The following is a 23,765-nucleotide window of genomic DNA, read 5'->3' as shown; positions in this document are numbered from 1 at the left end:
AGAAAGATACAGAAAGCTTACATCTACTAGGACATGGTCATGTGTGTTGCAGGGACCTTGTGTGAGAGTACAGATTCATTTCTTGCTGTATGTGGTATCTTTGTTGCTCGAAGTCTTTTTTTTTTAATACTTCCTAAGCAGGGATGCAGCGAATGAAGTCTGCTTTTAAAAACACGTCAAGTACAGTGCTATGTGGCTGAAAAAAATTGTTGATAAAGGCAAATGCGGTAGTGTAGAAGTAACTGGCACCAATTTAGAATAAAATTTGTGATAACTAAATTAAAATTATCCAAATGTGCATTTCCCTCATGTGATACATTGCTAATAAAAACATTTTTAGATGGATTTGGAGAGCCTTAAATTGGAAGCAATTCTTTCCTGCTGTTTGTTTGTTGGTTTCTGATAAATGTTCTTATTCAAAAGCCACCTAAATTTTTTGTGTGAACGCTTGGTAAATGCAAGCAGTCAGTGATGGAATTGCACATTTCCCAAAGTTAGCACTTGTAACAAAGGTTGTGAAGAAAGCATTAAGGCCTAAGCAAAGCAGCTACAGCACAGGCACACGCAGATGCAGCCAGGAAATTCCCCACAATTGGACTCATTTTTTTCAAATTCACTGATGCATCCTGTTTCACCTGGGACAACTTTAACAATGAGGTTGAAACTTAGGAAGAACATCTCCTGTCATTTGACAATAAACCATGGTCACTTGGGAATTGCTTAGCCCGCTCCTTTTGAGGTCTAGCTATGACTGAGTTTAATACTTACAACTTTATTGATTAGAAAGTGGATGAATGGCTCAAAGTACAAAATTGAACAGATGTGGTTCCAGGCTCTGTCAGACAGATGTATCAGGGTAGTCAGCAACACGGTTGAGTGGTAGACAAGAACTTCTTCAGAAACTAGGCTAAGAAATAGGGATAGATTTTATTGGGACAAATCTTAATTGCCTTTTCTGCACATCTTACAGGTCTCAAATAAGCTAGCTGTTCATTGATTTGGACTCCATTTTCAGTCACACTTCAACATCATCCTTTTATGAAAGACAGAGCCACTGCTCTTGGGTGAGAAAGCAGCCATTTTAGCTTCCATAAGGAAGGTCAGGGACCTAAGCCAGGGGTCATGGCTATTCTCTTAAACCCCTTCCGTGACATTTTGGCAGAAAAATGAAGGAAATATATTTATAATTTTTTTTGGTATAGTGAGTAATGCATTCTTGGCCTCTACCCTAGAATCCTGTGCTTTCTAATAAAATATGAACAAATGTGACAGGGTAATTTGTTAGCCTGTAGGATGAATACCTGAGCCTTCACAGTAGCACACACATCACTCTTCTTAGAAAGGTTCAAAACAGACTTTCCATAGCTATGATAAAAATACCAGGTTTGACTAGTACCTGGGAAAAGGTGATGCCAGCTTTATAGTCTGCTAAGGGTGAAGTCAGATTTTGTGCTTGTGAATTCCAGGGATCCACAGCACATGTGAATTCCAACGAACAGATACAGTGGAATAAAATTAAAGTTGTTAGTCAACATCTGGCCTGAGGGCATAAACAAAAATGTGTGCCAATCCCACTTGAAAGACATATACGTTTAATAAGAGACTGTAAACACATAGAAGATGAGAAAAATGTGTTCGCATTATGCAGAACAGGTTTGTTCAATTGTTTTAATGTGTGTTTCTTTCACATAAGTCATAAAAAGCAGGATTTTCAAAAATAGAATGTACATGTCTTTGCATCTTAACCTAGGAACATCTTGATGGTGATTCTGGTGAACTTACATTCATGAGAGAAAATATGTTAATATCACAGGACAGCCAGCCTAGCCGATGAGTTTTTTGCTAGATCTGCCCTTATTAATGTGAATGCAGACTTTCTTTACTCAACCATCTGGCCATGGCTATATTTTAATTAAAAGAAGAAAAAAAACCTACTTAACTAAACTTTAATACACACAAATCTAGAGCCTCTACTGGAAGAATCCTAGAGATGGCATAATAGATTTAAGGTTCCCACTAGAAATTATCAATGACTGGAACTCCTAAACATGTGTAGAGAAACAAGTACCTGTACTTAAAACTTCATTTAATATTTCCATCACCTAAGTATAGTGAATGTTAATCAATTAGTTTGGATCATTAAGAAAGTAAATTTAAGAAAACTAATTCTGGCATATGACAGAGACAAGATTGAAGGATTAGTCAGGGAAAATGTGCCCAAATATTATGAGCGACATCATTATATATGAATTAGTATTAAAATGAGGAGACCTCAATTGAAAATTGACTTCACTCATGTTTCTTCATTCAGATATTATAGGAATTAACTCCATTAACTAACTAAAACTTGCAATAATATAATTGTAATACATTTTCAAATGGTGCAAACAAAGATCATTTATTCCCCGAATGAGCATTTATTCAGAGAACTTGCCTGTAAATAGGCAGTATATGAGAGTATATGAGGTGAGGCAGAAACATGTCATGCCTTTGATTATCATGATCTGTTACAGCTGTTATACATTGAAGTTTGAAAGCCCACCAAACTAGAAGTACATGTTTTCTTAAGAGACCTGTAACTAGAGAATATTTTAACATTAACTTATAAAATTATAATGGAAAATAAAATCTTATCAATGTATTCTCAGATCAAAAATGATGGATGTATACTCTACATATGATTAGCTAATAGATGAAGATTAGAAAACACATGGGCGCTGGTTTCTAGTTGGTGCCCAAACTTCACTGACCCCAGCCCACAGCTCCCTGCTCCCAAACCCCATGGGAGAGAAAGCTCATTGCCCAGATGTGTGGGCAATACTGAGACTGCAGGGCAGGAAAGATTGCCACTTCTGCCCACCTTTGCCCACATCCCTGGTCCAAGAGGAAACTGTATAGGGCCTCTGGGAATAGGAAGATAGCAGCAGTCAAGCTGCCAGAGCCCTGTGGCCCAGAATGTGCCTGGATCTGAACGGACCTGGTCAAACAGCTCCCTGCACTCAAATCCTGTGGGAGGGATAGCTAGACCTTCAGAGGGGCAGACACACCTGGGAATACAGAGGAGACTACTTTCTGCCCACATTTCTGACTCTAGAGGAAAACGCCTAGTGCCATCTGGGCCCCCTGTGCACAGGGACACAGGAGAATGAGGGGCAGACCCTTCTGGTTGCTGCACTCATGGAGAGCTGAAACCTAAGCCCGAGGAGAGACTTCAGACCTGAGACCAAAGGTAAGACCAACTTTTCTGCTCCAAGTGACCTGCCTGGTGGACTCAGGACACATGCCCACAGGAACAGCTGGAAGCAAGTGAACAGAAACAACTACACACCTAAAAGCAGAACACTCTGTTCCCATAACTGGCTGAAAGAAAACAGGAAACCAGGTCTACAGCACTCCTGACACACAGGCCTATAGGACAGTCAAGTCACTGTCAGAAATAACAGAACAAGGTAACACCAGAGTCAACCTGATGGCGAGAGGCAAGTGCAGGAGCCCAAGCAACAGAAACCAAGACTACATGGCATAATCAGAGCCCAATTCTCCCACCAAAGCAAACACTGAATATCCAAACACACCAGAAAAGCAAGATCTAGATTTAAAACCACATTTGATCATGATGATGGAGGACTTTAAGAAGGATATAAAGAACTCCCTTTGAAAATTGCAGGAAAACACAAGTAGAAACCCTTAGAGAGGAAACACAAAAATCCTTGAAAGAATTACAGGAAAGCACAATCAAACAGTTAAACGAATGGAAAATAGAAATAGAAACAATAAAGAAATTACAAAGGGAAACAAACCTGGATATAGAAATCCAAAGAAGGGGAAGTCCCACACCCGCGGATCCCGGCCCGCAGCAGCTCTCTGCTCCCAGACCCTGTGAGAGAGAGACCCAACCGCCTGGTCATGTGGGCACTCCTGAGGCTGCAGAGCTGAAGAGACCACCAACACTGCTCACCCCTGCCCACATCCCTGGCCCAAGAGGAAACTGTATAAGGCCTCTGGGCTCCCGTAGGGGAGGGCCCAGGAGCGGCAGGACCCCTGCCTGAGACACCGCCAGAACCTGAAGGAAACAGACCGGATAAACAGTTCTCTGCACCCAAATCTCGTGGGAGGGAGAGCTAAACCTTCAGAGAGGCAGACAAGCCTGGGAAACCAGAAGAGACTGCTCTCTGTACATACATCTCGGACGCCAGAGGAAAACACCAAAGGCCATCTGGAACCCTGGTGCACTGAAGCTCCTGGAAGGGGCGGCACAGGTATTCCTGGTTTCTGCCGCCGCAGAGAGCCCGTGGGCAGCACCCCACGAGCGAACTTGAGCCTCGGGACCACAGGTAAGACCAACTTTTCTGCTGCAAGAAAGCTGCCTGGTGAACTCAAGACACAGGCCCACAGGAACAGCTGAAGACCTGTAGAGAGGAAAAACTACACGCCGGAAAGCAGAACACTCTGTCCCCATAACTGACTGAAAGAGAGGAAAACAGGTCTACAGCACTCCTGACACACAGGCTTATAGGACAGTCTAGCCACTGTCAGAAATAGCAGAACAAAGTAACACTAGAGATAATCTGATGGCGAGAGGCAAGCGCAGGAACCCAAGCAACAGAAACCAAGACTACTTGGCATCATCGGAGCCCAATTCTCCCACCAAAACAAACATGGAATATCCAAACACACCAGAAAAGCAAGATCTAGTTTCAAAATCATATTTGATCATGATGCTGGAGGACTTCAAGAAAGACGTGAAGAACTCCCTTAGAGAACAAGTAGAAGCCTACAGAGAGGAATCGCAAAAATCCCTGAAAGAATTCCAGGAAAACACAATCAAACAGTTGAAGGAATTAAAAATGGAAATAGAAGCAATCAAGAAAGAACACATGGAAACAACCCTGGATATAGAAAACCAAAGGAAGAGACAAGGAGCCGTAGATACAAGCATCACCAACAGAATACAAGAGATGGAAGAGAGAATCTCAGGAGCAGAAGATTCCATAGAAATCATTGACTCAACTGTCAAAGATAATGTAAAGCGGAAAAAGCTACTGGTCCAAAACATACAGGAAATCCAGGACTCAATGAGAAGATCAAACCTAAGGATAATAGGTATAGAAGAGAGTGAAGACTTCCAGCTCAAAGGACCAGTAAATATCTTCAACAAAATCATAGAAGAAAACTTCCCTAATCTAAAAAAAGAGATACCCATAGGCATACAAGAAGAACTCCAAATAGATTGCACCAGAAAAGAAACACCTCCCGTCACATAATAGTCAAAACACCAAACGCACAAAATAAAGAAAGAATATTAAAAGCAGTAAGGGAAAAAGGTCAAGTAACATATAAAGGCAGACCTATCAGAATCACACCAGACTTCTCACCAGAAACTATGAAGGCAAGAAGATCCTGGACTGATGTCATACAGAACCTAAGAGAACACAAATGCCAGCCCAGGTTACTGTATCCTGCAAAACTCTCAATTAACATAGATGGAGAAACCAAGATATTCCATGACAAAACCAAATTTACACAATATCTTTCTACAAATCCAGCACTACAAAGGATAATAAAGGGTAAAGCCCAACATAAGGAGGCAAGCTATAACCTAGAAGAAGGAAGAAACTAATCGTCTTGGCAACAAAACAAAGAGAATGAAAGCACACAAACATAACCTCACATCCAAATATGAATATAACGGGAAGCAATAATCACTATTCCTTAATATCTCTCAACATCAATGGCCTCAACTCCCCAATAAAAAGACATAGATTAACAAACTGGATACACAACGAAGACCCTGCATTCTGCTGCCTACAGGAAACACACCTCAGAGACAAAGACAGACATTACCTCAGAGTGAAAGGCTGGAAAACAATTTTCCAAGCAAATGGTCAGAAGAAGCAAGCTGGAGTAGCCATTCTAATATCGAATAAAATCGATTTTCAATTAAAAGTCATCAAAAAAGATAAGGAAGGACACTTCATATTCATCAAAGGAAAAATCCACCAAGATGAACTCTCAATCCTAAATATCTATGCCCCAAATACAAGGGCACCTACATATGTAAAAGAAACCTTACTGAAGCTCAAAACACACATTGCACCTCACACAATAATAGTGGGAGATTTCAACACCCCACTCTCATCAATGGACAGATCATGGAAACAGAAATTGAACAGAGATGTAGACAGACTAAGAGAAGCCATGAGCCAAATGGACTTAACGGATATTTATAGAACATTCTATCCTAAAGCAAAAGGATATACCTTCTTCTCAGCTCCTCATGGTACTTTCTCCAAAATCGACCATATAATTGGTCAAAAAACGGGCCTCAACAGGTACAGAAAGATAGAAATAATCCCATGCGTGCTATCGGACCACCACGGCCTAAAACTGGTCTTCAATAACAATAAGGGAAGAATGCCCACATATACGTGGAAATTGAACAATGCTCTACTCAATGATAACCTGGTCAAGGAAGAAATAAAGAAAGAAATTAAAAACTTTTTAGAATTTAATGAAAATGAAGGTACAACATACCCAAACTTATGGGACACAATGAAAGCTGTGCTAAGAGGAAAACTCATAGCGCTGAGTGCCTGCAGAAAGAAACAGGAAAGAGCATATATCAGCAGCTTGACAGCACACCTAAAAGCTCTAGAACAAAAAGAAGCACATACACCCAGGAGGAGTAGAAGGCAGGAAATAATCAAACTCAGAGCAGAAATCAACCAAGTAGAAACAAAAAGGACCATAGAAAGAATCAACAGAACCAAAAGTTGGTTCTTTGAGAAAATCAACAATATAGATAAACCCTTAGCCAGACTAACGAGAGGACACAGAGAGTGCGTCCAAATTAACAAAATCAGAAATGAAAAGGGAGATATAACAACAGATTCAGAGGAAATTCAAAAAATCATCAGATCTTACTATAAAAACCTATATTCAACAAAACTTGAAAATCTTCAGGAAATGGACAATTTCCTAGACAGATACCAGGTACCGAAGTTAAATCAGGAACAGATAAACCAGTTAAACAACCCCATAACTCCTAAGGAAATAGAAGCAGTCATTAAAGGTCTCCCAACCAAAAAGAGCCCAGGTCCAGACGGGTTTAGTGCAGAATTCTACCAAACCTTCAGAGAAGACCTCATACCAATGTTATCCAAACTATTCCACAAAATTGAAACAGATGGATCACTACCGATTACCTTCTACGAAGCCACAATTACTCTTATACCTAAACCACACAAAGACACAACAAAGAAAGAGAACTTCAGACCAATTTCCCTTATGAATATCGACGCAAAAATACTCAACAACATTCTGGCAAACCGAATCCAAGAGCACATCAAAACAATCATCCACCATGACCAAGTAGGCTTCATCCCAGGCATGCAGGGATGGTTTAATATACGGAAAACCATCAACGTGATCCATTATATAAACAAACTGAAAGAACAAAACCACATGATCATTTCATTAGACGCTGAGAAAGCATTTGACAAAATTCATCACCCCTTCATGATAAAGTCCTGGAAAGAATAGGAATTCAAGTCCCATACCTAAACATAGTAAAAGTCATATACAGCAAACCAGTTGCTAACATTAAACTAAATGGAGAGAAACTCGAAGCAATCCCACTAAAATCAGGGACTAGACAAGGCTGCCCACTCTCTCTCTACTTATTCAATATAGTTCTTGAAGTTCTAGCCAAAGCAATCAGACAACAAAAGGAGGTCAAGGGGATACAGATCGGAAAAGAAGTCAAAATATCACTGTTTGCAGACGATATGATAGTATATTTAAGTGATCCCAAAAGTTCCACCAGAGAACTACTAAAGCTGATAAACAACTTCAGCAAAGTGGCTGGGTATAAAATTAACTCAAATAAATCAGTAGCCTTCCTCTACACAAAAGAGAAACAAGCCGAGAAAGAAATTAGGGAAACGACACCCTTCATAATAGACCCAAATAATATAAAGTACCTCGGTGTGACTTTAACCAAGCAAGTAAAAGATCTGTACAATAAGAACTTCAAGACACTGAGGAAAGAAATTGAAGAAGACCTCAGAAGATGGAAAGATCTCCCATGCTCATGGATTGGCAGGATTAATATAGTAAAAATGGCCATTTTACCAAAAGCAATCTACAGATTCAATGCAATCCCCATCAAAATACCAATCCAATTCTTCAAAGAGTTAGACAGAACAATTTGCAAATTCATCTGGAATAACAAAAAACCCAGGACAGCTAAAGCTATCCTCAACAATAAAAGGACTTCAGGGGGAATCACTATCCCTGAACTCAAGCAGTATTACAGAGCAATAGTGATAAAAACTGGATGGTATTGGTACAGAGACAGACAGATAGACCAATGGAATAGAATTGAAGACCCAGAAATGAACCCACACACCTATGGTCACTTGATTTTTGACAAAGGAGCCAAAACCATCCAATGGAAAAAAGATAGCATTTTCAGCAAATGGTGCTGGTTCAACTGGAGGGCAACATGTAGAAGAATGCAGATCGATCCATCCTTATCACCTTGTACAAAGCTGAAGTCCAAGTGGATCAAGGACCTCCACATCAAACCAGACACACTCAAACTAATAGAAGAAAAACTAGGGAAGCATCTGGAACACATGGGCACTGGAAAAAATTTCCTGAACAAAACACCAATGGCTTATGCTCTAAGATCAAGAATCGACAAATGGGATCTCATAAAACTGCAAAGCTTCTGTAAGGCAAAGGACACTGGGGTTAGGACAAAACGGCAACCAACAGATTGGGAAAAGATCTTTACCAATCCTACAACAGGTAGAGGCCTTATATCCAAAATATACAAAGAACTCAAGAAGTTGGACCGCAGGGAAACAAATAACCCTATTAAAAATGGGGTTCAGAGCTAAACAAATAATTCACAGCTGAGGAATGCCGAATGGCTGAGAAACACCTAAAGAAATGTTCAACATCTTTAGTCATAAGGGAAATGCAAATCAAAACAACCCTGAGATTTCACCTCACACCAGTGGGAATGGCTAAGATCAAAAACTCAGGTGACAGCAGATGCTGGCGAGGATGTGGAGAAAGAGGAACACTCCTCCATTGTTGGTGGGATTGCATACTGGTACAACCATTCTGGAAATCAGTCTGGAGGATCCTCAGAAACTTGGACATTGAACTGCCTGAGGATCCAGCTATACCTCTCTTTGGCATATACCCAAAAGATGCCCCAACATATAAAAAAGACACGTGCTCCACTATGTTCATCGCAGCCTTATTTATAATAGCCAGAAGCTGGAAAGAACCCAGATGCCCTTCAACAGAGGAATGGATACAGAAAATGTGGTATATCTACACAATGGAATATTACTCAGCTATCAAAAACAACGAGTTTATGAAATTCGTAGGCAAATGGTTGGAACTGGAAAATATCATCCTGAGTGAGCTAACCCAATCACAGAAAGACATACATGGTATGCACTCATTGATAAGTGGCTATTAGCCCAAATGCTTGAATTACCCTAGATCCCTAGAACAAACGAAACTCAAGACGGATGATCAAAATGTGAATGCTTCACTCCTTCTTTAAATGAGGAAAAAGAATACCCTTGGCAGGGAAGGGAGAGGCAAAGACTAAAACAGAGACTGAAGGAACACCCATTCAGAGCCTGCCCCACATGTGGCCCATACATATACAGCCACCCAATTAGACAAGATGGATGAAGCAAAGAAGTGCAGACCGACAGGAGCCGGATGTAGATCGCTCCTGAGAGACACAGCCAGAATACAGCAAATACAGAGGCGAATGCCAGCAGCAAACCACTGAACTGAGAATAGGTCCCCCGTTGAAGGAATCAGAGAAAGAACTGGAAGAGCTTGAAGGGGCTCGAGACCCCAAAAGTACAACAATGTCAAGCAACCAGAGCTTCCAGGGACTAAGCCACTACCTAAAGACTATACATGGACTGACCCTGGACTCTGACCCCATAGGTAGCAATGAATATCCTAGTAAGAGCACCAGTGGAAGGGGAAGCCCTGGGTACTGCTAAGACTGAACCCCCAGTGAACTAGACTATGGGGGGAGGGCGGCAATGGGGGGAGGGTTGGGAGGGGAACACCCATAAGAAAGGGGATGGGGGAGGGGATGTTTGCCCAGAAACCGGGAAAGGGAATAACACTTGAAATGTATATAAGAAATACTCAAGTTAATAAAAAAAAATTAAAAAAAAAAAAGAAATCCAAAGAAGGGACAAGGAGCTGTTGATACAAGCATCACCAACACAATACAAGAGATAGAAGAGAGAATCTCAGGAGCAGACAATTCCATAGAAATCATTGAAACAATTGTCAAAGATAATATAAAGCTGAAAAAGCTACAGCTCAAAACATACAGGAAATCCAGGACATAATAACATCAAACCTAAGGATAATAGGTATAGAAGAGAGTGAAGATTCCCAACTCAAAGCACCAGTAAATATCTTCGACAAACATAGAAGAAAATTTCCCTAACCTAAAGAAAGAGGTGCCCATGAACATACAAGTAGCCTACAGAACTCCAAATAGATTGGGCCAGAAAAGAAACTCCTCCTGTCACATAATAGTAAAAACACCAAATGCACAAAACAAAGAAAGAATATTAAAAGCAGTAAGGGAAAAAGGTCAAGTAACATATAAAGGCAGACCTATCAGAATTACACCAAGCTTCTCACCAGAGACTAGGAAAGCCAGAAGATCCTGAACAGATGTCAAACAGACCCTAGAGAACATAAATGCCAGCCCAGGTTACTGTATCCTGCAAAACTCTCAATTAACATAGATGAAAAAAAGATATTCCATGACAAAACCAAATTTACACAATATCTTTCTACAAATCCAGCCCTACAAAGGATAATAAATGGTAAAGCCCAACATAAGGAGGCAAGCTACACCCTAGAAAAAGGAAGAAAGTAATAGTCTTGCAATTAATAACAAAACAAAGAGAAGACAAGCACACAAACATATCACCCTCAAATATGAAGATAACAGGAAGCAACAATCACTACTCCTTAATATCTCTCAACACCAATGGACTCAATTGCCCAATATAAAGACCCAGAATAACAAACTGGATACATAATGAAGACCCAGCATTTTGCTGCCTACAGGAAACACACCTCAGAGACACTACCTCAGAGTAAAAGGCTGGAAAACAACTTTCCAAGCAAATGGTCTGAAGAAGCAAGCTGGAGTAACCATTCTAATATAAAATAAAATTGATTTTTAACCAAAAGTCATCAAAAAAGATAAAGAAGGACACTTCATATTCATCAAAGAAAAAATCCACCAAGATTAACTCTCAATCCTAAATATCTATGCCCCAAATACAAGGGCACCTACATATGGAAAAGTAACCTTACTAAAGCTCAAAGTACACATTGCACCTCACACAATAAGAGTAGGAGACTTCAACACCCCACTCTCAACAATGGACAGATCATGGAAACAGAAATTAAACAGAAACATACACAGACTAACAGAAGTTATGAACCAAATGGACATAACAGATATTTATAGAGCATTCTATCCTAAAACAAAAGGATATACCTTCTTCTCACCACCTCATGGTACTTTCTCCAAAATTGACCATATAATCGAGCACAAAACAGGCCTCAACAGATACAGAAAGATAGAAATAATCCCATGCGTCCTATCAGACCACCATGGGCTAAAGCTGGTCTTCAATAACAATAAGGGAAGAATGCCCACATATACATGGAAGTTGAACAATGCTCGACTCAATGATAACCTGGTCAAGGAAGAAATAAGAAAGAAATTAAAGACTTCTTAGAATTTAATGAAAATGAAGGTACAACATACCCAAACTTATGGGACACAATGAAAGCTGTGCTAGGAGGAAAACTCATAGTGCTGAGTGCCTGCAGAAAGAAACAGGAGAGAGCATATATCAGCAGCTGGACAGCACATGTAAAATCTCTAGAACAAAAGGAAGCAAATACACCCAGGAGTAGTAGAAGGCAGAAAATAATCAAACTCAGAGCTGAAATCAACCAAGGAGAAACAAAAAGGATTATACAAAGAATCAACAAAACCAAAAGGAGGATCTTTAAGAAAATCAACAAGATAGATAAACCTTTAGCCAGACTAACGAGAGGACACAGAGAGTGCGTCCAAATTAACAAAATCAGAAATGAAAAGGTAGACATAACAACAGAATCAGAGGAAATTCAAAAAATCATCAGAACCTACTACAAAAGCCTATATTCAAGAAAATTTGAGAATCTGGAGGAAATGGACAATTTCCTAGACTGGGTACTGAAATTAAATCAGGAACAATTTCCTAGACCAGATACTGAAATTAAATCAGGAACAATTTCCTAGACCAGATACTGAAATTAAATCAGGAACAGATAAAGCATTTAAACAACCACATAACTCCTAAAGAAATAGAAGTAATCATTTAAATCTTCCAACCAAAAAGAGCCCAGGTCCAGATGGGTTCAGTGTAGAATTCTATCAGAACTTCATAGAAGACCTCATACCAATACTACCCAAATTATTCCACGAAAGTGAAACAGAGGGAGTGCTACCGAATTCCTTCTATGAAGCCACAATTACTCTTACACCTAAACTACACAAAGACCCAACAAAGAAAGAAAACTTCAGACCAATTTCCCTTATGAATATCGATGCACAAATACTTAATAAAATCTTGCAAACTGAATCCAAGAACACATCAAAACAATCATCTGTCATGATCAAGTAGGCGTCATCCCATTAAACCATGCAGGGATGGTTTAATATATGGAAAACCGGGGCTGGGGATTTAGCTCAGTAGTAGAGCGCTTACCTAGGAAGCGCAAGGCCCTGGGTTCAGTCCCCAACTCCGAAAAAAAGAACCAAAAAATATATATATATATATGGAAAACCATCAATGCAATCCACTATATAAACAAATTGAAAGATAAGAAACACATGATCATTTCATTAGATGCTGAGAAAGCATTTGACAAAATTCAGCACCTCCTCATGATAAAAATCCTGGAAAGAACAGGAATTCAAGGCCCATACCTAAACATAGTAAAAGCCATGTACAGTAAACCAGTAGCTAACATTAAACTAAATGAAGAGAAACTTGAAGCAACCCAACTAAAATCAGGGACTAGACAAGGCTGCCCACTCTCTTCCTACTTATTCAATATAGTTCTTGAAGTCCTAGCCAGAGCAATCAGACAACAAAAGGAGATCAAAGGGATACAGATTGGAAAGGAAGAGGTCAAAATATCGCTATTTGCAGATGATATGATAGTATATTTAAGTGATCCCAAAAGTTTCACCAGAGAACTACTAAACCTGATAAACACCTTCAGCAAAGTGACTGGGTATAAAATTAACTCAAATAAATCATTAGCCTTCTTCTATACAAAAGAGAAACAAGCCGAGAAAGAAATTAGGGAAAAGACACCCTTCACAATAGTCCCAAATAATATAAAATACCTCGGTGTGACTTTAACCCAGCAAGTCAAAGATCCATATGGTAAGATTTTCAAGCCTCTGAAGAAAGAAATTGAAGAAGATCTCAGGAGATGGAAAGATCTCCCATGCTCATGGATTGGCAGGATTAATATAGTAAAAATGGCCATTTTACCAAAAGCGATCTACAAATTCAATGCAATCTCCCTCAAAATCCCAATCCAATGCTTCATAGTGTTAGACAGAACAATTTGCAAATTCATCTGGAACAACAAAAAACCAAGATCGCTAAAACTATCAACAATAAAAGGAGTTCCAGGGGAATCACTATCCCTGAACTCAAGCAGTATTACAGAGCAATAGTGATAAAAACTACATGGTATTGGTACAGAGTCAGATAGATAGAACAATGGAATAGAATTGAAGACGCAAAAATGAACCCACACAGCTATGGTCACTTGATTTGACAAAGGAGCCAAAACCATCCAATGGAAAAAAGATAGCATTTTCAGCAAATGGTACTGGTTCAACTGGAGGTCAGCAAGTAGAAAAATGCAGATCGATCCATTCTTATCACCCTGTACAAAGCTTAAGTCCAAGTGGATCAAAGACCTCCACATCAAACAAGATACACTCAAACTAATAGTAGAAATAGTAGAGAAGAATCTCAAACACATGGGCACTGGAGAAAATTTCCTGATCAAGATACCAATCGCTTATGCTCTAAGATCTAGAACAGACAAATGGGATCTCATAAAGCTACAAAGCTTCTGTAAGGCAAAGGACACTGTCGTTAGGACAAAATGTCAACAAACAGATCGGGAAAAGATCTTTACCAATCCTACAACTGATAGAGGGCTTATATCAAAATATACAAAGAACTCACGAAGTTAAACTTCAGGGAGACGAATAACCCTATTAAAAATGGGGCTCAGAGCTAAACAAAGAATTCACAGCTGAGGAATGCTGAATGGCTGAGAAACACCTAAAGAAATGTTCAACATCTTTAGTCATAAGGGGAATGCAAATCAAAACAACCCTGAGATTTCACCTCACACCAGTGAGAATGGCTAAGGTCAAAAACTCAGGTGACAGCAGATGCTGGCGAGGATGTGGAGAAAGAGGAACACTCCTCCATTGTTGGTGGGATTGCAGACTGGTACAACCATTCTGGAAATCAGTCTGGAGGATCCTCAGAAAATTGGACATTGAACTGCCTGAGGACCCAGCTATACCTCTCTTGGGCATATACCCACAAGATGCCCCAACATATAAAAAAGACACGTGCTCCACTATGTTCATCGCAGCCTTATTTATAATAGCCAGTAGCTGAAAAGAACCCAGATGCCCTTCAACAGAGGAATGGATACAGAAAATGTGCTACATCTACACAATGGAATATTACTCAGCTATCAAAAACAACGACTTCATGAAATTCATAGACAAGTAGATGGAACTAGAAAATAACATCCTTATTGAGGTAGCCCAATCACAGAAAAACACACATGGTATGCACTCATTGATAAGTGGATATTAGCCCAAATGCTTGAATTACCCTAGAGGCACGGAACACATGAAACTCAAGAAGGATGACCAAAATGCAGATGCCTCACTCCTTCTTTAAATAGGGAGGCAATGTTTAGAACAGATGCTGAAGTAACGCCCATTCAGAGCCTGCCCCACATGTGGCCCATACATATATAGCCACCAAAGTAGATAAGATGGATGAAGCAAAGAAGTGCAGGCTGAGAGGAATCAGATGTAGATCTCTCCTGTGAGACATAGCCAGAATACAGCAAATACATTGTCAAATGCCAGCAACAAACCATTGAACTGAAAAACGGGACCCCTGTTGAAGGAATCAGAGAAATGACTGAAAGAGCTGAAGGGGCTTAAGACCCCATATGAACAACAATGCCAACCAACCAGAGCTTCCAGGGACTAAGCCACTACCTAAAGACTACACATGGACTGACCCAAATCTCCTGTATTAAGAATATAGTCCGATAAAACCATTCTGGAAATCTGTCTGGAGGTTCCTCAGAAAATTGGACATTGAACTGCCTGAGGATCCAGCTATACCTCTCTTGGGCATATACCCAAAAGATTCCTCAACATATAAAAGAGACACGTGCTCCACTATGCTCATCGCAGCCTTATTTATAATAGCCAGAAACTGGAAAGAACCCAGATGCCCTTCAACAGAGGAATGGATGCAGAAAATGTGGTACATCTACACAATGGAATATTACTCAGCTATCAAAAACAACGAGTTTATGAAATTCGTAGGCAAATGGTTGGAACTGGAAAATATCATCCTGAGTGAGCTAACCCAATCACAGAAAGACATACATGGTATGCACTCATTGATAAGTGGCTATTAGCCCAAATGCTTGAATTACCCTAGATCCCTAGAACAAACGAAACTCAAGACGGATGATCAAAATGTGAATGCTTCACTCCTTCTTTAAATGAGGAAAAAGAATACCCTTGGCAGGGAAGGGAGAGGCAAAGACTAAAACAGAGACTGAAGGAACACCCATTCAGAGCCTGCCCCACATGTGGCCCATACATATACAGCCACCCAATTAGACAAGATGGATGAAGCAAAGAAGTGCAGACCGACAGGAGCCGGATGTAGATCGCTCCTGAGAGACACAGCCAGAATACAGCAAATACAGAGGCGAATGCCAGCAGCAAACCACTGAACTGAGAATAGGTCCCCCGTTGAAGGAATCAGGGAAAGAACTGGAAGAGCTTGAAGGGGCTCGAGACCCCAAAAGTACAACAATGTCAAGCAACCAGAGCTTCCAGGGACTAAGCCACTACCTAAAGACTATACATGGACTGACCCTGGACTCTGACCCCATAGGTAGCAATGAATATCCTAGTAAGAGCACCAGTGGAAGGGGAAGCCCTGGGTCCTGCTAAGACTGAACCCCCAGTGAACTAGACTATGGGGGGAGGGCGGCAATGGGGGGAGGGTTGGGAGGGGAACACCCATAAGAAAGGGGAGGGGGGAGGGGGATGTTTGCCCGGAAACCGGGAAAGGGAATAACACTTGAAATGTATATAAGAAATACTCAAGTTAATAAAAAAAAAAGAATATAGTCCCTAGCTTCTAGCTATATGGAGATGAGAAAAACCCACCAATAGGGTCAGAACAGGTAGTACCTGATTGCAGTTGGTGGGTTCGTACATCTTTGAGGGTTTTCACTTATTCCAAGGTACTACTTATTTTTCATTCTCTTCCTCCTGAATTCTGGTCCCCATAAAGCAAACCACTTTACATCACCACATATTCCCAACCATGAACTTCTACTATGGTGCTGGAGCCAACAAAGCTAAGTTACCATACACTGAAACTCTGAAGGCATGAATAGAAATACAGCTTCTCTGTATTGGTCAGGCTCTGGAAGAGTCTCTCCAAAGACACCTATCTCAGGCTCCTGTCAAGAAGCATTTCTTGACATCAGCAATAATTTCTGGGTTTCCTGTATGCATATGGGATGGATCCCTATGTGGGGCAATCTCTGGATGGCCTTTCCTTCAGTCTCTGCTCTATTCTTTGTCCCTGTATTTCCTTTCAAGAAAAGCAATTCTGGGTTAAAATTGTGTGAGAAGGGTGGGTGGGCCCCCAGAGCTCCCAGGGACTAAACCACCCACCAAAGAATACACATGGAAGGAGCCATTGCTCCAACTGCATAAGTAGCAGAGGATGGCCTTCAATGGGAGGGAAGCCTTTAGTCCTGTGAAGGTTCAATGCCCCAGTGTAGGGGAATGCCAAGGCAGGGAGGCAGGAGGGAATGGGTGGGTGGAGGAACAAGCTCACAGAAGCAAATGGGATAGGGAGTTTCTGGAGGGGAAATCAGGAAAGAGGTTAACATTTGAAATATAAAAAAAGAAATAGAGCTTCTCTCCCTTTAAGGTGTTTTCAAGAGTATTTCTCATGGTGCTGAGAGGAGACTGAAACAGACTTCAATGTGTGTTTTATTGACTGAGTACTTGTTAAGTCACTAAGATGATGCATGTTCTGAGGACTTGTAGTACATGAACAACTGCTCATGGATCTGGGTTGACATACCATGTCAGCATCAAAAACTCCAATCAGCTATGACTTTAAAGCTGAATAATTCATAAGACTAAAACTTCTACATACATGATATTCTTCCTTATTTTCATAATTGCTACGAAGGAAATAAAATGTAGAACACATCAGTGAAGTTTACAACAGTGTACTTAAAGACAGTCTTGGCTACTACTGCTGTTGCTGTGATAAAATGATGATGACAATGATTTCAGATCAAATTCTAAGCTCTAGTCCATCGTTGAGGGGAAGTCTCATGGGCCAGCAGCCAAGGCATTAAAGAGCAGAAAGCAGAGGATGGGTACCTATGTCATGTACAGCTTCATGTTTTCTTTCTACCCACTCCATGATAGTTTGACATACCTCAATCAGCCCAGTTAAGAAAATCCTTGATAGTCATGCATAGAGACCCACATTCCAAGTAATTTTAGCATCTGGCTGAGGTGACACCTAACCTTAACTGTCACAGACAAATAGAAAATTGACTTTAAAGTATGTAGGAGGCACCAAAAAATATAGGGGAGAAGTGAGTATCCTTGAGGGTCTTAAAATGTCAAATGGTCACTCAAAGACAGGAAAGTCACAGAAGACAGGGCTTGGATGATGATGAAACATGCTGGGGTGGAAGTGATTCAGAGAATGGTAAAGAATTGAGCTTTGGAACCCATTATGGAATTCCCCACTGTAAACACACACACACACACACACACACACACACACACACACACACACACCTATGTACGTATGAACATAGGTATGTATGTGTATATATATACATGTATGTATGTATGTATGTACAGCTCACACATTCTGAACAGAAGTGTAGCATCTAGATACTGGGTTTGGTAAATTCAGTGAGACCACATGAACATTGGTAGCAAGCACATATCAGCAACATAGCTCTTGATAAGAAAGATAATATTTCAGACTAGGGTGAGGAAAACAGGTAAGAAAATGGGATCATTCATAGCTGAATTGCAAAACCCAAAACTCTCAGGTTTACAGAGAGAGGATAAAGAATCTTGGACAATATTATGGATTTTTGCCAAAGAAGTAAAGACAAGAGAGGAATACAAGAATGAATTACATATTTTTTCCTTTTACCAACACCTTTAAACACAACTGTGAAATGAATAGGAATAAGTAGCATGTGCTGCTGCCTCCTGCGTTGTGTGGGGACAGGCAGTCAGTTTCTGAATCAATAAGCACTTTGATTACACTGTTGCTGAGAAACAATGTCTAAAAACATATTCCAGTACAATTTCTGTGTAATCGGTTCCTCCTGTCCCATCAAGTGTGACAGTGTATTATTATATATTGACAGAAAACATCAATATGGATGATGTTAGACAGCGTGAGGAAAGCATTTTGGTGTCCTGATTTTGTCTTCATAATAGCAGCATTGATCTGTATTTCGGCTAACAGGGCCACAGCAGCTCACAGCTAATTGCCGGCATCTACGTTGGCATGAGCACTAATATGGTGGATGTCAGGTGGGATCTGAATTCACAGAAACATCTCTGTAGACTAATGATTTTCGTCAACTGCAAATTCATTATTAATCTCATTTGTCCTTATTTACTCACGGCTTTGAAAATGTTGGTAAACTGTGGTCCACTCAAACTTCCAGTAGAGTTGGTACGGGAACAACAGCCAAGATCTGGTTTGCTCACTTTTCTCCTTCAAGACATGTAAACTCAGAGAATAATTGTTAGATGTTTCAGACATTTACTCAAATGATGTCTTTCTTTAGGAACTGTTATCTTTTATGCCCTTTAGCTGTTACAGATACCGCCATCATCCTTAAGGAATGTGGAGGTATTTTTCTTTCTGTATAGCCCAAAATCAGATCAAAACCAAGGAGCAAAGAAAGGGATTTGGACATTGATTTTAACCCCATCAGTTACTAAATACAGGCTATTCTGAAGACCCTCAGCTTAATCATATATGTCACTAAGTTTATGATATCTGATAGATATTGGTTTTGATCCAGCTTTGATTAGGGTTAAGCCTGCTACTGGCCTAGCCTAAACTTTGTTTCACTGTCAGTTTCCTTGTAGAATTAAGGTCAGTGGACCAGAGCTCATCTTTCTTTGTTTCTGTCCATCTTCTGTGTCTGAGTTTTATCATCCACTTCTAACTTTGTCTTCTCAGCACAACTGAGTGGAGTATGCCTATCAGAGATTTCCTTTACCCCTGCTATTTGCCCTAGCAACTTTCCAACCCATTGCTACTTCTACCTACGAAGCATTTGTTGATATGGGTCTTGTTGAAGTTGAGCACAATTTCTCCTCCTCCCTTGAGACTCCATTGCAATGCTTTTATGGATCAACTTTCACAGGCATTATGAATTTTTTCTGTGATGATGCATTATACAATCTTATAAGAGGCAGCTGACATGGTAGCATATATGTAACTTGCAATTGAGGGAGCAGGTCCACATTTTTGTCCACTGACTTTTATCAGTGTGTGAATCACAAAGCATGAGAACCCAACTCTGCTCTTCAGAGAGGACAGAGAGTGCTGCTGTAGCTTGGCACACAGTACTTGATGGTATGGTCTCTTTAGCTCGTGATGTATTTCTAAATATACCAAATTGATTGCAAATCAACACAATACTTTAATTGCCGCATAAAGGATTACATTTAAAAATTATTACAACTTTTATCAAATGAATCATTTTTTAATCTATAAAATTTATGAGGAGACTCATTCATTCTCCAGGTAAGGTTCTGGTGTTTTTTCTCTTGCCAGATTATGGGTATTTTGGTTCCTTATAGTACATATAAAAGTAGGAAGCTGATGGGAGTCTATAAATAGGAATAGGTCACATAAAAATTCCACCTTAGCTGATGTGGCTGGCTGGAGTTACACAAAATAGACTATCTTCCCAGTTTATACACCTCAGTGTGAACAGCAGAAAATTACACACCTGGCAGCTACAAGTGTTTGGGTTTTATGCTTTCAGATACATGGCCAAGATTGCTTTATGACTGCCAAATTGTTACATTAATGTAAAAAGCAGAGAAACACACTAGATATTTACCGCTCTGAAAATCCGGTTCAATCATTGATTTAAAAATGTCTTCATAACTAGGCAGGGAGACTTTCTTTGTCTTACCAGGTTGCCTCCCACTCATTTTGTAGGGCTGAGACTTGAAGAATAATTGACAATACTATTATTAAACTCTAGAACATCTCCTTAGCTTTGAGATATTAATTTCATTACTGGAAACCTTTTAGGGCAACACATGCCCACCTAAGGGTTGGCAACATCATTACTGCCTTGATGGAAAGATGTGAAAGTCAAGTCTATGTGCTGTTTTCCCTCTTAATTACAGTGGGGTTTTCTGTGGTCTTCCACTCAGTTCTCAGATTTAACCCAGGATGGGAGAGAAAAACGTAAAATATTCAGCCTGGTAGATTAAAACTCATTATAAGTCAGACCCAACTTTAAAGAAAACACACTAAGACAGATTGCAGTTGAGCTAAACAGAATCTCAGAAGAAATGAGGCAAGCTATTCGTTTACCACAAGGTAGGTATTTCAAATTTGATGAAGGAGCAAGCAAACACAGAGGAAAGGCAAACAGGATGTGAGAGAAATCTTAGTTGCAAGGAGAGATGAGAGCCATAAAATCTGTGTTTCTACCTGGAATCTAGAGTATGATTTAGAAAACTGTTTGTTTGGGTTTGTTTTCCATCCTTTTTGTTTGTGTAACTCAATCATGCCTGCTTGGATATAAAGAATAGAATGATGTGGTTCCTGTCTCTAGAACAGAGTCAGCAGGACATGGGTCTTCATAGATATTGATGGTCACTGTGGGCTTAAAGATTATTTGTATAATAATGTACACATTTTCATGATTCTTCAAGGAATATCACTGTGCCAAGGTTAATGGCACCATGATAATCAAAGACAGAACTAGTCTGGGAGCTGAGGGTGTGTCTAATGTATCTGCAAAGTGGTAGAATGCTGTAACCTTCAGGACACCCCTAAGGCTGTAAGAAAGAACTCTGAAAACACGAGTTAACAAATATATTTCTCAATTATACAAAATGCAAGAATGCAACATGATTCGTATAAAGAGCTTAACAGATCTAAAGGAACAAAGGCAGCTACATTGTAAGCCAGCTTGTTAAAAATATACTAAGGAAGGACATAGAAATTTAGGAAGGGGTGATCACAGGGCAAGATCCCACTCAACTGTTTTGTTTTTGCTGCTGCTGCTCTTGTTGTTGTTGTTTATGCTAGAAAGGCGGGCAGATTCCTCAGTTCAAGGTCAGCCTGGGACAGGTAGTCTCCAGTAAGGTAGGAATGGTAATTTCCAGGTGGGGTCCCACCCAGCTATCTTATTGTCTGTGTTTTTGTTTGCTTTCTCTTTCTAAGAACCAAGGGGCTGTGGGTTGTTCTTTCATAGTATAATCAAAAGGGTAATGACTCATTTGACTGGGCTTTTGATCTTCAAGAAATGCACTGCCAAGAGAGTTTTTAGAATAGCAAGAGAAAGATGTTTCAAGTAGAACACCCACACAAAGAGTGTGCAATTTGGAAAGCTGTCTCAAGCAGATCATAGGCCATCAGTTTGGACCCATGCTGTGACATTTAGTCATTTACTTCACCTCTCCCAAACATCTTCTCTCTCAGGAACCCCTCTCTAAGCTGAGGTTGGGCCTGGGGCTAATCAAATATCATATAATTTGATAATAGGAAGAAAAACATATTTGAAAATGTGACCTGAATATTTAGAAAGGTTTTCGACTTCAGATACACAATTAATCATTATTCCTGTGTTCCTGCTCTATTTAAAATTCATCAGAGTATTCTTTCAGAGTGTTGTGACAAAACACATTCACAAGTCCATGATAAAGAAAGGCAATAAGTTGCTCTTTAGAGCTGAACCTATGTTGCTCAAAACATGTCCTCGCTTGAGAATGTGAAGTATTTTTGATGAAGATAGAGAACTGGACTGTGGTGAGTCACTTCCTGCAGGAGCAGTGGGAGAACTACTGGAGCAAGAAGTCCTAGATAAAAATATCAAATATCAATGAAAAAATTCTTTGACTACTTAAATAAAGTAGAATAAAGGGGGAAATGAGCCAAAACCCCAAGACAACAAATACAAACAATTAAATAAACTGAGTCCACAATGAAACAATGGTATGTTCAATATACCAGAAAGGACAATGGGACAATGGTTGGGTCAAATTAGCCAGCTGTTTACCAGATCCTACAGGGATTGTTTTACTCTAGCCATAGTAATCTAAAGTAAGAAAAGTGAATCTCTCAACTTTAAAGTGGCCTTTCTTGCAAAAATACTTGGGCACACACAAGATAATTTGGCTCCCAGAAATAAAGATGAAGGCAGACAGATTTTGACTTCTTGATACAGAGCTTTATAAGGCTCTTAAGTCATAGCCTACTGGTCAAAGAATCAAAATTAATCTCTATTCAAGACCATGAAAAGTCGATAATGTCACAACGTGACTAATATAAACTTTGCTGCCTACTCTTCATGAGAAGAGTCCCTTTGTCTTTGTGTCTATGTCCTGAAGTAGTATAGCAGGGCCACGTGGTAGCTCTGTTTTTAGTATGTTCCACTTTATCTTCCTGACATCTCATATATACACCCAACTCTCCCCTCATTTGCAAAATTAGATACTCCAACAGGAAACCACCCATTAATGAAAGAGCAAGGTGAGCAGATATTTTTATAGATAAGAAACAAAAGACAGTAAAAATTTAAAGATTCAACATTCTCAGACATCAGAACCATACAAATTAAAACTAATTTGATATTTCATCTCTCCCTGGCCAGAAAGGCTCTGATGGAGAAAACATATAACAACAAATGCTTGCAAGAAGATGGTTGACAAGAAACTCACTGGAGATGGGAGTACTGCAACCACTGTGGAAATCGTATGCAGGTTCCTCAGAAAGTCAAAAGTGGATCCTGCCACACTCACAGAGACTCCTCATCCCTGTTCCTCTGCTTCTGTATTCACAGCAGGAAGGAAATGAAATCAGCATAGATAGGCACCAAGTAAGGAAAGCCTGGCACACAAACACAGCACAGCTTTATTCAACAGTAAGGAAGTGCACATTTTGCAAGAGAATGCCTGGATCTGGAAAGGATTAGATTAGGCAAATACTACATTGCCTCTCTCATAGGTGGGTCCCAGCTTTGAATCTGAGCATAGGAAACAT

At 40.0% G+C, this 23,765-nt stretch overlaps 1 long non-coding RNA gene across 1 annotated transcript in view; it reads right to left on the bottom strand.

The window, feature by feature from the left end:
• LOC120100982 (uncharacterized) overlaps positions 1-23,550 on the bottom strand; it is a 35,895-nt gene extending 12,345 nt beyond the window's left edge. Inside the window, exons 1-2 of the long non-coding RNA XR_005501435.2 lie at positions 19,145-23,550; positions 769-907 (exon numbers count right to left, since the gene is read on the bottom strand). This is a non-coding gene — a long non-coding RNA (uncharacterized LOC120100982). The remainder of the gene's footprint in view (positions 1-768; positions 908-19,144) is intronic.
• Positions 23,551-23,765: the final 215 nt, after the last annotated feature.

The sequence above is a fragment of the Rattus norvegicus genome, chromosome 2, assembly GCF_036323735.1.
Source record: "Rattus norvegicus strain BN/NHsdMcwi chromosome 2, GRCr8, whole genome shotgun sequence".
Lineage (NCBI taxonomy): Eukaryota > Metazoa > Chordata > Mammalia > Rodentia > Muridae > Rattus > Rattus norvegicus.
The sequence above is the reverse complement of the archived record's forward strand: the minus strand, read 5'-3'. Positions and strand labels throughout refer to the sequence as shown.